This window comes from Callorhinus ursinus, unplaced genomic scaffold (genome assembly GCF_003265705.2).
Source record: "Callorhinus ursinus isolate GAN/ISIS: 27379988/994484 unplaced genomic scaffold, GSC_fseal_2.0 scaffold4, whole genome shotgun sequence".
Taxonomy (NCBI): Eukaryota; Metazoa; Chordata; class Mammalia; order Carnivora; family Otariidae; genus Callorhinus; species Callorhinus ursinus.
This window is the reverse complement of record NW_027397066.1, coordinates 128,131,622-128,147,269: the sequence shown is the minus strand read 5'-3', so window position 1 is coordinate 128,147,269 and position 15,648 is coordinate 128,131,622. Positions and strand designations below refer to the sequence as shown.

Below are 15,648 nucleotides of genomic sequence, written 5' to 3'. Positions count from 1 at the left end.
CCACTCGGCTCCTCCCCTTCCTCTCTTCAATTCTGACGCGGCCGTAGAGGCGGCGGCAACGGCGGCTAGTCCCGCGTCCCGAGGCGCACCCACCCGCTCGCGGAGCCCCGACTTCCTCTTCCCCTCTAGCGTCATCAGAGCGCGCCAGAGTCACCCAGGGCGGGGTGGTTAGAAAGGGAAAAAAAAGGCCGCGGAGGAAACGTCCCGGCGGAAAGAAAAGGGAGGGGGTGAGGGGAGCGGTTGCTAGGTGACTTGCGTCATCCGGCGGCGCCGCTTTCCTCCCGCCCCTCTCTGGAGTGAGGCGAGAGCCCCGCACAGAGCGAGCGAGACAGCGAGCTGAGCTCCGGGCGCTACCGCCACCGCAGCGGAGAGCGTGAGAGCGAGGGAGCATCTGAGAGACCCAGCCCCCGTGCACTGGCCACCGCCGAGACCTTCGTCCTGACCTGGACCAGCGGGAGCCGCGGCCACCCCACTTCTCCCCCCCTCACCTTCCCGGCCGGCAGTGGCGGCTGCACACGCCGGAGCCCAAGCCGGAGCCGGCGGCTGGGGGGCAGGGAGGCGGCTACCTCGGGCCGGGACTAGTCAGCTTCTCCGCGGTGAGAAGACGCTGAGGAGGGGCCGAAGCTTCTGTCTCGTCCCGGAGCGCGGGGCGAGGGACCCCCAACGTGTAGGGAGGGGGTCCCAGCCGCAGCGACACATGCGGGAGCCGGGAGCGGGGGCGGCGCCGAGCGGAGCCGGCCGGGTCCCCCACCACGCCGCTGCCTCGGCCACCCGCCCGGGGCCGTAGCATCTTGCCCCGGAGTGTATGAGCCGGGGACCCAAGCTCAGCAACCACCCCCCGGCCGGGGGGGCGGGGACCCCGATGTGAAGCGGCGGCCCCGGCGGCGGGGAGAGCAGGACCGGCGCCGCCGTCCCTTCCTTACCTTCCCCCCCCCCTCAGCCCCCTCGCGGGGGAGGGGGTCTTCTCCCCTGGCCAGTCGCCGGCCCCCCGGCTCCTCGGCAGAACTCCGGGAGGAGTTCTTAGAGCCCCCTCCCCCGCCCCAGCCCCGAGGGCGGGGGGGACCCGGGGGGCCGGCTGCAGCCTCAGCCCAGAGGAAAACTTTGTAAGAGCAAAATCTGGAGCCTCCCAGACGTGACTGTCCCGGGAGAAGTGGCCCAGGGCGGGCAGAAGACACAGCCTGAAGAGACCCAGGAAGAGGAAAAGAGGAGGTAAGCGGGGCCGCTGCCGCCTCCTCTGCTCCGGCAGCGCGGAAGAGACCCGGGTGACCGCCTGGCTTAGAGACACAAGCACCGCTTCTTCCTCAGTAACGTGCCGGAGCCTTCCGCAGCTGCCGCCTCAGAGCGAAGGAGGAAGGGAACCAACCCACTTTCTCAGCGCCACGGCTCTTCCCTAAAGTGTGAGTGGCGGGGGGAAAGGGAATCGAGGGGTAGAAAGTGGGAGGATACCGGTTCGTCCTCGTGGAGTGCTGCTGATGTTTTGCAGGAGTGTTGGGAGTGTATAGATGAGAGGGTGCATTTTTATTTTTACAGCGGGGAAAAGGTATTGGGTAGTCCTGTGTTTTATAATATTTTAACCCCTTGTACGGGTAATATGCAAACTTGCAGATTTCTCTTAGAGGAGTTCTGTCTATCCAGAGTGGACACTTGCGCCTTTCTGGCCGGTAATTGGCAAAAGGAAATTGAGGAAGCCAAAGCATATGTGCACACAAAGGACATCTCTGTAATACACCTTTTCCTGGTACACCGGGTGTGAAACTGTGCTGTGGTTTTTGTTTCGGGGCAACTCTTATTAGGGTTCTCAAGAGGGAACCTTTTACCCTGTGAACCCCTGAAAGTAAAATTCCATTCTTATTTTGCAGTCTTCCTTGAGGGATTTTCATTTCAGTACCTATTGGTACAGGAGTTTTTTACCTTATTTCCGCGGTCCAGTTCCTTTGTGCCAGGAGCTCGTAACAGATTTGTTACTCAGGAAATTCTGAGTTCTTATGAATCACGACTTACTTGGGGGAGAGCATCTAGTACTTTAACCAGTTTATAAAAGTTGTTACATTTTTTTCCCTATCCAAATGCTTTTTTTTTTTTTAATTTTTGGGTAGCGTATGTCCTAATTGCTGGCACTTTTTTTATTTGGCAGAATGACTTGAGACTTTGCTTGTTTGAGTTATCTTTACTTCACTATCAAACAAGGAGAAACTTTTTTGGTATTTAATTCTTTGAAGAATGATTTTTAAGGTGAAGTTTATAAAATCTTTGATATGCATTTTAGGTATCCTCTCAAGAGTGCCAAGTTGAGATGCAAGAAAGTAATTACCATTTCATATATTTATATAGACCTTAAGGGTTAAGCATAGGGTGGCATTTTATTTAACAGAACATAGGCAGTACTATACTGAGAATTGTGGCTCCTCCAGGCAACAGTGTGGGCTCACTCCCTCTGAAGCCACTGCTGAGAGAAGCTTTGTAGTAATGAATGTAAGCCAGGGGTTGTCTGTGCTAACTTCTCCTTTCAGGATCGTGATTAAATTTATTTAAAACTTTCTCAAATAGTGTTTTCATCTGTACTTTTTCTCCTTTGAGGTAGTGAGTTCTACAAGTTTATTAGCCCCTGAATTATTTAACATTTCATTTATTTGTCCAAAATCTGTCTCTTTAAAGTTCCAAGACATATCCAGAGTTTTTGTTTTGAGAAGTGCTAGGACAAGCTGGAGTTCATCTTTTCCTGGTTTTATAGATTTTGATTATTCCTCTTTACCGTTGTCTTTCCTGACTCTCTGTGTTGGTCTTAGAATGATTACTTTGATCCCTTGATCATTTTACCGCCTCTGGAACTTCTCCAGCTGTTTTGTTTCTCTTTATATATTTGTGCTTGTTATGCTTTTGTAAGGAACCTTAAGTTCTAATTTAAATGGGTAATGACATGAAAATACTGATTAGTAGATGTGATGTTAGATGTCAAATCAAAAGCAAATGTCTCTGGATCTGTTATCTTCTTTTGAGACCTTGAGGAAGTCATGTATCCCATGTTTTATAAAGATGGGAGAAAGAGAAATCTAGTCTTGGCATAGGCTGTTTTTCAGGCAGGAAGGGAAGACAAACCAGCAAACTATAATTTGAGTGTAGATTTGTACTCTATCAAAGTTGCTTACTAACTTTAAGACTTATTTTTATTGCTTTGACTATAAATTGGTTAAAAAGCATGGTAATGTTTTATTGCATGTTTGGGTAGCAAAGAAACAGCAAAGTATTTGCTGCCCTGCCTTTGAGATGCTTTTACTTATGGTATAGGCAGTGAAACTAAGTTGCACAAAATTGTAGGAAAGAGGTATGTATGACACTATATGTCATATTACTATGTTTGGTACCTTACAGATATAAATGTATTTGTATATTTTTTATTAGAGAAGTGTTGGTGTTGGACTGTACAAAACTAATTGGAGTGTCTGAACCAAATCTGGGAAGTAAGGTCTCTTTTGGGAAGAAAGGTATAGGTGGAGGTAAAGTGTTTAAGACTTTTGGAATTGGAGGGTGTGTGGGACTAATGTAATTAGGAAGTTAGCTTGATGGGAATATGGATGAAAGTTGTTGAGTAGGCTTGGAGTCAGTTTGTGTTTGTGCAGTTACATTGTGTACAGCCCAAAGAAGCAATTGAGAACAATGTTACCGAGAGGGTAGTTTTAGATGATTGAGGAGAAATTGTATTCTAGGTCAGGAGGCATTATACCTGGAGTAGGATTTTGTTTTTCTAGGGAGCCAACATTTTTACACCATAGTCTTCGAAGAGCTGTACAACTGGAGGAGTGAAAAAGATGCTCCCAATATTTTAGATTGGTGCTAGTGGTTTCTTATAGAAAGTCATTCAGAAATGAGGCAGTGGACTTTGTTTTTGACACTAAATTTTAGGGTAAAAAGTTGGTGCTGATGCAACCTGAAGACAGAAAAATAGTTAAACTAATGTGTGATATGCTGGAAATGTAGAGTTAGGAATCATTTTCACAGTATTAGGTTTCTTGAGAGAGCTGACAGAGAGTAAAGAGCTGAAAAATGTGTCTTTTTACTTTGGGGGAAGGGACTCTGTTAAAGTTAGCAAAGATATGGTAAGAACAAAAAATGGATGAGACTCTCCCTAACAAAATGTTTTAAAAGTAGATTAAGATTTGAAGTTCAAAAGAGAGGAACAGTCTTTAAACGTGGCTACCAGTTCGGTCTTAGGACATGTGAGTCTATATTTTTGAAGGAGCTAACAATTTTTTTGTAGAGTATATAGGTCTCTTGAGATTAAGATCAGAAGAATATATAGGATTTCACTGTTAAGGAACTTATACATAAAAGGACAGATTTGTTTTCATAAAAATTCATGTTTTTTAAGTTTGTCCAGCATTATTATCCTAAGTTTGGTCTTTAACATGACGAAGTAGGGCTAAAAATAGCTGGCAGAGAAGGCTGCTTCCCCTGCTTGCAGTTGATGTGTGTCTTTGTGTCCCATACAATGGAGGGGATATCCCTGTGTTGGCACAGCAGTGCTGAAAATGGTTTTTTTTTTTAAACCTTTTTATTAAAAAACAAACAAAAAACAACTTGGCATTTAAAAAAATTCAGCTGTCTTTGAAGCATGAGACACTGGAAGACCTTTTTTTGTGGTGAAGCCTGCAGCTAATGGGGCTTGCTTTTAGTGTTGACTCTAACAAAGATTAAGGATTGTAAGATAAGGAATACATACATATCCACACTTTTTGTGTTCCTTAGTTCATTCAGTTCACCACCTTCCTAGTAGCTTCTTTGGTCTCTTCTTAAGAATTTAATTCAAATGGCAGAACTCTGCGGAAGAGATGTTTAGATAGGGAGCTAGATCTCAGGTGATTCTACGATGAGAGTATGGGACTGGAATATATGCCATGTGGGTGCCTTCTCCACCCTCTGCTTTTCCACAACATATTTTATGCGGGTGAAACCATGTTTAGATGAACTTAAAGGGCAGCCTTTTTGGGTTGACATAATTTACTAGTAAAGGTAGTGGGAAAGGTGTGACTCTGGTAGGAGGGAGTGGTAACCTCATGTGCTTTGCCTTGGCAACTTTGGGATTGCTTTGGGATGATTAAAGGGCCTGGGGTGTGCATTTGTGTTTTAGCATCAGATGACCCAAAAGCCTACACCTAGGCTGACAGCAGCTCAATTCGTGTACTTCAGAGATGATGGTTCTTGGAGATGTCATGTGTTGCCTCTGACATCTCATTGTGTGGAGGAGGTTTGTGTTTTTTTTTTTTTTTTTGTAAAGGGCCAGTTAGTAAATATTTTAGATTTTGTGGACTACATCTGATGCAACAATTGAATTCTGCTCTTGTGGTTTGAAAGTAGCCATAGACAGTGTGTAAGCAAATGAGTGTGACTGTGTTCCAGTAAAACCTTATACAGTGACCCTCAAACAATGCAGAGGTTAGGAATACCAACCCCCTGTGCAGTTGAAAATCTGTGTATGACTTTTGAGTCACCCAAAACTGAACTACTGATAGCCTAGTATTGACTGGAAGCTTTACCGATAACATAGTCTAATACATATTTTGTAGGTTATATGTATTATATACCACATTCTTAATAATAAAGTAAGCTAGAGTAAAGAAAATCTTATTAAGAAGATACATTGACAATACTGTATTGTTATTTATTGAAAAAAATTCATGTGTAAGTACAGTTCAAACCCTTATCATTCAAGGGTCAACTATACCTAAACTATGTAGTTTATGGAACCCTCGTGTAGAAAACTGCCAAGTCGACCCACATACAGTATGAGCTTCATTCCGTTACAAAACTTGGACTGGCTGTTTTAGGTTTCTCTGTTCCTTGGTCCTGTCTTAAAGTGATTCTATATGAAGTCTACAGTTCAAAATACTTTTGTCTCCAGAGTGATGAATACTATGGGAACTTGAGGAACAAGGGGCAGTGCTGTCTATAGCAGCTAAAAAGTAGGGACTACTTGCATTTTTGATTCAGAGATAAATAATTTGCATAAAGTAATATACCGGCTACGTATCATAGCCGAAAGTATCTTTGAAGAATCTTAGGGGTGTAATTCTGAATGGTTCTGAAAACAAGTTGTAAATAATTGTAAAGCATTTACTTTATATGTAAAATTATAAATGTTTATAGTTGGTTTGAGTCAGGTGAAAATAATTAAACCAAATTCTAAGAACATTAAGATTTGGTACTTCTGTTTTTTAAAGTCTTGTACTGTTACAATGACCAATTCAGTGTGTAGAATTATTGGGTACAAAATTTTTGTTTTGTTAAGTATTCTAAAATCCTCTAGATAACTTAAATGTGTACTTTAAAAAATCTTTGCTGTATTCTTGAGGGTAAATGTAGCATGGATTAATTTATTTCTTAGGTGAATCTATCTTAAATGTATTATTTAGAATAATACACTGTGCAATTTTATGTCACAGCTACTATCAAAACTTTTGTTTCGTATGTCAACAGATACCTGCATTGGATGGTGGTGTATTTTTCTTTTTTTTAAAGATTTTGTTTATTTATTTGAGAGAGAGAGCACCCTGTGCAAGAGGGGGGTGTGAGGAGCAGCGGGACAAGCAGACTCCCCACTGAGCAGAGAACCCAACATGGGGAGCAATCCCAGGAACGCGAGGTCATGACCTGAGCCAAAATCAGACACTTAACCAACTGAGCCACCCAGGCGCCTGATGATGGTGTATTTTTACCCTGGCTTCATAAATTTTTTTTATTTCATGATTCCCCGCAGGGGAGGTGGTGACCCTTGCAATAATGATAACTTTTTAGTTGGTTTCAAACCTGTTTTTATTTTTCATAGTATTTCTACACATGTAATTGGTACTTCATTTCCTTTCTCTTTAAAAAGTCTATACAATATGACAATTTTAGTGTACTTTTTAGAAGGTCATTATAAAGCTGCTTTCCTGTTCATTAGGGGAAGATTCTTGTTCTTCTAAAAATTTTTAAGTTTTTGTCTTTTCAAGTATTTTATCATTGTCTTAAGCTTAAGGATAGATGGTGATTTAAAAGACACAAGATGTTCGTCTCATATCTGAAAACATTCCTAGTAGAAATATTCTATATTGGTGACACTTTCAGTGGACCAGGGAAAAGAGTGGTGTATTAGTCCCCCCCCCCCTTTTTTTAAAGCTGAGCTGAATTGTCATTACAAACAGATAGTAAAGTTGCTTTTAAATAATAAACTATTTTTTAGAATTTTAAAATTGAAGAATAATTGACATACAATATTGTATTAGTTTCAGGTGTACCACATAGTAATTAGATATTTATAGTCATAACAAAATGGTCACCACAGTCAGTGTAGTTACCATCTTGTCACCATGTGCAAAGTTGTTAGACTATTATTGACTATATTCCCTGTGCTGTACATTATACGCCCCATATTGTATTTATTTTGTGATTTGAAGATTGTACCTCCTTATGCCATCACCATCTATTTTATCCGTCTCCTCAACCTCCTGCCCCCTACCCCCTTTCTGGCAACCATCAGTTCATTCTTTGTATCTATGAGTCTGTTTCTGTTTTGTTTTGTTTGTTCATTTGTTTTCTTTAAGTTTCCACATATAAGTGAAATCATATGGTATTTGTCTTTCTCTGTCTGACTTAATTTACCTAGCATAATACCCTCTGGTCCATCCATGTTGCAAATGGCAAGATTTCATTCATTTTTATGGCTAACTAATATTTCATTGTGTGTATATATACCACATCTTTTTTACTCATCTGTTGATGGACATTTAGGTTGTTTCTATATCTTGACTATTGTAAGTAACGCTTTGATGAACATAGGGGTGGTGAAAGTGTTTTTGAATTAGTATTTTCATTTTCTTCAGATATATACCTAGAAGTAGAATTGCTGGCTGATATGATAGTTCTGTTTTTAATTTTTTGAGTAACCTCAACCTCCACACTGTTTTCCACACTGGTTGCACCAGTTTACATTCCCACTAACAGTGTATGGGAGTTCCCTTCCCTTCAGTCCTTGCCAGCACTTGTTATTTCTTTCTTTCTTTTTTTTTTTTTGATAATAGCTGTACAGTTATTTCTTTTACACAGAAGTGGTTTTTACACAGCTTTCTCTAAGATAAATAAATTATAGGATCTTTTTCTAAGAGCAAGTTTTATTTTTTTTAAAGATTTATTTATTTAAGAGAGAGAGGGAGAGAGTGCACGCCCACGTGCAGGGGAAGGGGCAGAGGGAGAGAAGCAGACTCCCTGCTGAGCACAGAACCTGATGCTGGGCTCCCATCTCATGACCCTGAGATCATGACCTGAGCCGAAATCAAGAGTTGGACACTTAACTGACTGAGCCACCCAGGTGCCCCTCTAAGAGCAGGTTTTGATCAGGAAATAAATAGGTGGGCCGACTGCAGAGACTGAATTCCTGAAAGGATGCCCTTGAGGAAGAAGTGAGTTAAGGAAGAAGTTAGGAGTGACAAACCAAATTTCTTTTACCATACAATTTGGCTGAAAGCTGCCTTCACCCAACTTGGTAGCATATTTTGAGTAAATAATGAACTTTTGGTGTTAAGCCTTTCTACTTGGAGACTTTTTCCACTAAGTGTAAAACCAGCCTGTCTTATGTCTTAATGTACTTTTAGATTTTTGCTACTTTCTCTTTAGACCTCATTGTCACTTTCTCATGATACCTTTCATAGTATGTTTAGAGTTTATTTTCTAAATGTATATGACATTTCCTAGACACTATGGGATATATATTTTCTAATAATTGTACTACTACACACAAGTATATTTAAAATTTCCTCCTATTCCACCTTCAGAATTGTGAAATATTTGAGGGAACATCTGTACTTGATCTGGATTTTGAATGACTAATATGTAACAATTTCTCAAATAATCCTTTAAAATTTTTGAGTAACACTTGATTTCTCTAAAGCAGTTAGCTAGTACAAGATTTGAGAGCCTGTATATGTTGTATTATCCTGCAGTGCAGGTAGTTGAAAAATAACAAAAATGCACAAGAGATCTCATTGCTTGAGTATCTCTTGCTGTTTCTACATCACCTAAGGGATAGCTAGTAGATCATTCAGATATTGTGCAGTTTCTGTTGCTATGCTGTGTTGCCTCTGCCCTTTCTTTACAGCTGGGGGATAGTTATCAGAAATCTGGATGGTTTTAGGAAGGAGTTAGCATGTACTGTGTGTTTGTGTGTCTGTGTGTACATGTACCTAGTGTATTGTGTTAGGTGCTCCTTTGTACGTGACTGCTCTTGGATTTAGGAAATATTGAAAGATATAGTGCAAAATATTTTTAGTGGAGAGGATCACCATTGGATAAGATACTGTTTTCTACTGGCTTTTTCATCCTACAGCATCTGGAGTGAACCCATTAATATATGTTAGTGCCAATTGTGAAATCTGAAGGCAAATTGCTGGTTTGTTTTTGGAAGAATGTATATATCTTCTCACACTTTTTAGGGTGGCTGACATACAGTAATGGAACCCATCCCTGTTAGCTTATTAAAGATCTTTTAAGGTATGATGTAGACAGAGGGCTAAAGTCAGGCCTTATATTGTCCAGCATTTAAATTCAGCCCTTGAGTTTGACAAATAATACTGAAGTAATTCTGCAGTGTTTTCAAAGGTATCTGAACTAGTGTATGATTCATTAACCTTTTATTAAAAGAATCTTAAAAACTAGAGAAATGACGGACTGCTGTGCTTATTATTTATAGGAAAGAAGGACCGATTTGAACATAGCTAGAATTTGAAGTCATCTCTAAAGAACTCAGAAATACTTAGACCAGAAAGAAATCTTTTTTGAATAATTCATTGATTATCTCTGAAAGTGACTGTGGTTTAAATTGTTCATTTAGAAATATCAGGTTGTAATTCAGTTATCAAGTCTCTTAACTGTCCATCTCTTTAGTGCTTAGGAACAAAAAGCTTTTAACAATTATGAAGAAGTTTAACAAGTTTTATCTGTATCATTACATCTCTTTATTTATTTTTTATTTTTAAATATTTTATTCATTTATTTGTCAAAGAGAGAGAGAGAATGAGCACCAGGAGGGGGAGCAGCAGAAGGAGAGAGAGAAGCAGGCTCCCTGCTGAGCAAGGAGTCCGATACGGGACTTGATCCCAGGACCCTGGGATCATGGTCTGACCCGAAGGCAGACGCTTAACCATCTGAGCCACCCAGGCACCCCTGTATCATTACATCTCAAATTGATTGAAGGAATTTTATTTATGTGATTCAGTTTTAACTAAATTTTAGTTTTCTCCCTTTCTTAAAATGATTAGTATTTATGTGTTTGATATTCTCCTTTCATGCTTTGTGTTTATTAAGTACAAATCAATTTTCGGAAATAACTTTTCCTTTAAGCTTGGCAATAATCCGTGTTCTGTTGGCCAGTATAAGAAACAAATGAGTCTTGATTGTTTTTATATTTGGAAAGTATTTCTATTTTGAGAGCACTGTGGCTATGTCTTCATAGTCTGTTTATTTAATAGGAGTGTATATTTAAGGTAAGTACATGAAAAAAAATCCAAAGGCAGAAAGAACACACTGAGATGTATTTCTTAGTAATGATTATCTTGCCTCTTGTCTTCGTTCTCTAACTTCTTTTAAGGCGAGTTTGCTTTAGATTTTGATGTAAATGCAGAAGTTAAATTGATTTATATATTAGTAGTAAGTTATGTGGTTAATTTGATGACTATTCTCATTTAAAAAATCAGTTATGTAAAATATTTTTCTTTGTTGGTAGCAGTTGGAGTTATGCTTTCTGTTTCAGAGATTTTTCAAAGAAGGATTTTATGATAATGACTAGGCTACTGGGTAGATGGGAGAAGAACATAGTCTCTGTAGTGGCTTTAATTTATTCCTGTCCATTTATTTTGCATGTAATACCAGAAGGTTATATGGATTATCAGTTTTCTTTTGCATGATTGGTGGTCTCTTAATTGACAGCCATGTGAATTTGAGAATATACACTTTGGAATGCTGCCGTAAGGAGTGGTTGAGGAGCCCTTTTCGAGTATTACATAGGTAGATTTCTTTTCATTAGAGAAATATAAAAATTTTAATTTATTAGATTAGAAATTTAGAGCAGGAAACAGGAAACTTCAGATTTTTTGTAAAGGCCAGGCATTTAGTAGGAGAGGTGGGATGTACAGAGGTTGGGAGAGACAGAGCAAAGGAGGGAGGAAAGGGCAGATACCAGGGAGAATGGCACCGGAAGTTTTGAGGTCAGTCTTAGAGGTCACACCCTGTTATTTCTTTGGGTTGTGGATGTGGGGTGTTATCACATGTTATGTACCATCCTTTGAAATGTTGATTAGATTAGTTCCTAGCTTTTCAACATCTGGATTCTTTAAGCTATTGAAGTTTTTTTTTAAAAATATTTTATTTATTTATTTGACAGAGAGAGAGAGAGAGAGAGTGAGAGCAGGAACACAAGCAGGGGGAGTGGGAGAAGGAGAAGCAGGCTTCCCGCTGATCAGGGAGCCCGATGCGGGGGTTCGATCCCAGGACCCTGGGACCATGCCCGAGCCGAAGGCAGACACTTAACAACTGAGCCACCCAGGCGCCCTAAGCTATTGAAGTTTTAATCTGTCTGGGATAATCAGTGTATCCTAGGGTGGGAAAATTTCCGTAGTACCTGCTTGGAGAAGGGTCAGACAAAGGTTTTCAACTGCACTGGGGTTACTTTTTTGTTTTCTTGTTTTTTTTCTTCTTTGGCCATATTTTCTAGCTTTGTCTAACAGGGATGCTTGTCATTCTTTATATGTGACCTAGTAGTTGAGAGGTAAGCTTTGGAGATGATAGACCCAGGTTCCAGCTGTATCGCTTTGTGACCTTGGGCAAGTTATCTGGTCTGTGTGTGTTCCTTGTAAAACTGGGAATATTAATAGTACCTACCTCTCTCATAGGGTAGTTAAGAGGATTATGTAAATTAATGCATCTTGAGGTCTGGCTCAGAGTTAGTGCGCAGTAATGTTGTTGCAATAGTAAGTATTGATATTATGATACTAAGTTATTGTAGTTTCTGTGAGGTTGCTGGTTTTTAGAATGCCAGGGGCATTTGTGATCTTCTGGATAGGTCCCTATTTTGAATACTGCCCTTTTTTTAGCAGCAGGTATTTACTGAACACCTGCTGTGTCAGGCATTGATCTGAGTGAACAAAACAGGAAAATCCTGCCCTCTTGAAACTTATATTCTTTTTTTCAAAAAGATTTTATTTATTTATTTGATAGAGACAGAGATAGCGAGAGCAGGAACACAAGCAGGGGGAGTGGGAGAGGGAGAGCAGGCTTCCCACCGAGGAGGGAGCCCGATGTGGGACTCGATCCCAGTATTCTGGGATCATGACCTGAGCCAAAGGCAGATGCTTAACGACTGAGCCACCCAGGCGCCCGAAACTTATATTCTGTTTGAGGAAACAAAATACACAAAGCAAAAGAGATGACCCATCACTCATCTTATGAAATTTGGTGTTTGACTTCATATGTCTAAGCCTGTGTTAACCAGTCCAATCAGTCTTCACCATTAGATATTTTTTTTGTTTGTTTCTCCTCCTTTGCTTAAGAGTTTTTGTGGCAGGAGCACCCTAAAAGCATGGAACTAGTCTCATTGTTTTCAGCCATGGCTCAATCTTAATTGCAAGCCAGTCTTTACACTCTTCATTTACTTGACTTACTGTTTAAATTGGCTATCACAAACTTTTAGTCCCCAAATTTCGGTTTCACATTGTTTACAGAAGGTGTGCTCCTCCCCAGCTCATTACCTTTTGCTTATCCATGTCACTTCTTAAAAGAAGGGGTATTAGAAACCTTTTTAAAGAAATATTCCCTAACTGATCTAACTGTATACTTTTCCTTCATCTATTTTGTATTTCCCACCTTCTGTGTATTGCTAACTGAGATATTTAACTAGTTTATTCTCGTTTTTTTTTTTTTAAAGTATTTTTCTTGTCTGTTCGGTTAGATTGTAAGCCTTTTTAGGTTAGGGACCACTTTTCTATTCTGAGCCTTAGCATCCTCACTTGGAAAAAAGATATTACTTACCCCACAGGGAAGTTGTGAGAAATTTAGAGAGATAATGTGTGAAAAAGGTCCTGAGCTAAATCATTAATAAATGATAATTTCTTTTTCTTTGAACCACTCTAGTTCCTAAACTCGATACTTGGCATATAGTCAGTGTTTAAAAAAATACTTAAGTTATTCTGAATTGAGGTTGAGAGTCTTTTAATTTAACTTCCACTTGTATGGATAATTTTAGTTTTTACTTCCAGATGAGATTAAAAATATTACTTTTCTTTCAAATATTGGGTGATAAAGGCTGAGACATTAATATGAGATGGCATAACAGTGATTAGGAGCAGTGACTCAAGCCATCATGTGGGTTTAAATACCGACTACCACACTTAACTGGTCATGTAGTTTTTGGCAAGTTGTTTAATTCCCTTGGCTTCAGTTTCTTAGTTTGTAAGATGGAGAAAATAATAACCAACTCATGGATACTATGTTGTTAGATTAAAGGAGATAATAAATGGGAAGCACAGAACAGTGCCTGGTACATAACAAGGGCCCCAGGGAACATTTGGTGATATCTGGAGGTGTTTTGGATGGTTGCAGCTAGGGAGAGACTGGTATGTGTGCTACTAGTATCTAGTGGGTAGAGGCCAGGTATAAACAATGTACAGCACAGCACCCCACAACAAAGGATTATTTGGTCCAAAATATCAGTTGTGACAAGGTTGGGAAAACCCTGCTTTATGAAAAGTCCTCTTTCTCATTTGGATATTTTCTTCATATAAGGTACTCACTTTTCCAGTTAGATTCTGTATAAGTACTGATTATTGATAAAGATAAGTCATAGACATGGACCTCATTTAACATTCATTTTAAAACACAGATGTAGGAGCCCTGCATCGGGCTCCCTGCTCTACGGGAAACCTGCTTCTCCCTCTCCTGCTCCCCCTGCTTGTGTTCCCTCTCTCGCTGTGTCTTTCTCTGTTAAGTAAATAAAATCTTAAAAAAATATATATAAAGTTCACATATGATATTTAGTAGGTGAGATCCTTAACTTTATTTTTTTAAAGATTTTTTATTTGAGAGAGAGAATGAGAGAGAGAGCATGAAAGGGGGGAGGGTCAGAGGGAGAAGCAGGGAGCCCGATGTGATGTGGGACGGACTCGATCCCAGGACTCCAGGATCATGAACTGAGCCTAAGGTAGTTGCTTAACCAACTGAGCCACCCAGGCGCCCCGAGATCCTTAACTTAAAAAAAAAAAAGATGTAAAGGAAAATTAATAGATTTCATTTTTTTCAAGATTATAGGGCAGTTACTCCAAAAGTAATGTAAAAGTGGTTCCATTTATTATTCAGACAGTAGGAAAGATTTCCAGGTGGATTTTACTGATTTGTTTTTTTAAAATGGCAAACTATTCACATAAAAGTGTATCAAGAATAGGGGGCTTATGGGCGCCTGGGTGGCTCAGTTGGTTAAGCATCCGACTCTTGGTTTCAGCTCAGGTTGTGATTTCAGGGTCGTGAGATCAGGCCCCTTGTGTGGGGGGCTCTGTGCTCAGTGGGGAGTCTCTTTCTCTCTTTCTCTCCCTCCCACCCCTGCTCAGGTGTGCACACCTGTTCTCTCTCTCTCTCTCTCTCTCAAATAAATGGATAAGTCTTCAAAAAAAAAAGAGTAGGGGCTTATGAGATGTGAGTGCCATGTTGTGTAAATAGTCATAGAATCAAATATACACTAATGGAAAAAACAAGTATCAAGGTTAATGGAATGATCTATTGGGAGAAACCTTGGATCACATCTAATTTCCCTCTCTTGTTTTATTACTAAGTTGAGGGCTATTTAACTTAGGACTTCTTTCTCTCTCTTTTTTTTTTCCTATCTAAAATTGCATGCTTACCATTCCCTGTCTATTTCAGGAGCTTCTAAATTGATTTCTTTGCTACTGTCCTTTATATTCCTGCCTGAATTGACACTGCTCTAGGGGGAGCCTTTCTAGTCTGGATTCAGTCTACCATTCAGACCTCCTAGCATCATCCCTTTATTTCTGGGAAGGAATTAAATGCTAATGCCCTAAGGCTGAAATTGGAATGAACTAACTTTTCTCTTATACATGGTTTTAGTTATGTATCATCTTTGGGAGTCATGTCATTTTCTGTATTTTGTAGTACAAACGATTTCCCTCACTTGTATCTTAGCACTGGTTGTATATCCATATATACACACATAAAGTGTGTATACATTTTAATGCATATTTGTGTGTGTATGTGTACACGTATATACTTTCACATATATTTGTCTCTGCACCTTACTGTTTCCTTGGCCTGGAGTATTCTTTTCCTTTCATCTGCAAAACATTTATCTCTTGGGCGCCTGGGTGGCTCAGTTGGTTAAGCGACTGCCTTCAGCTCAGGTCATGATCCTGGAGTCCCGGGATCGAGTCCCACATCGGGCTCCCTGCTCAGCAGGGAGTCTGCTTCTCCCTCTGACCCTCTTTCCTCTCATGCTCTCTGTCTCTCATTCTCTCTCTCTCAAATAAATAAATAAAATCTTTTTTAAAAAAACATTTGTCTCTTAAGACCCTGCTTAAATATCATCTTCTCTAGGAAACCTGTTCTCATTAATGTAAGTGGAAT

At 40.1% G+C, this 15,648-nt stretch overlaps 1 protein-coding gene across 3 annotated transcripts in view; it reads left to right on the top strand.

The window, feature by feature from the left end:
- Positions 1-272: 272 nt before the first annotated feature.
- Positions 273-15,648, top strand: part of FBXW7 (F-box and WD repeat domain containing 7) — a 221,462-nt gene continuing 206,086 nt past the window's right edge. For 2 of the 3 annotated variants that reach the window (XM_025874313.2, XM_025874315.2), the window contains exon 1: positions 276-1,397. The gene's annotated coding sequence lies outside the window, so the exon portion shown is untranslated. Of the gene's footprint in view, positions 1,398-15,648 lie in introns of all 3 variants that reach the window. The other variant, XM_073892369.1, reaches the window with a different exon arrangement.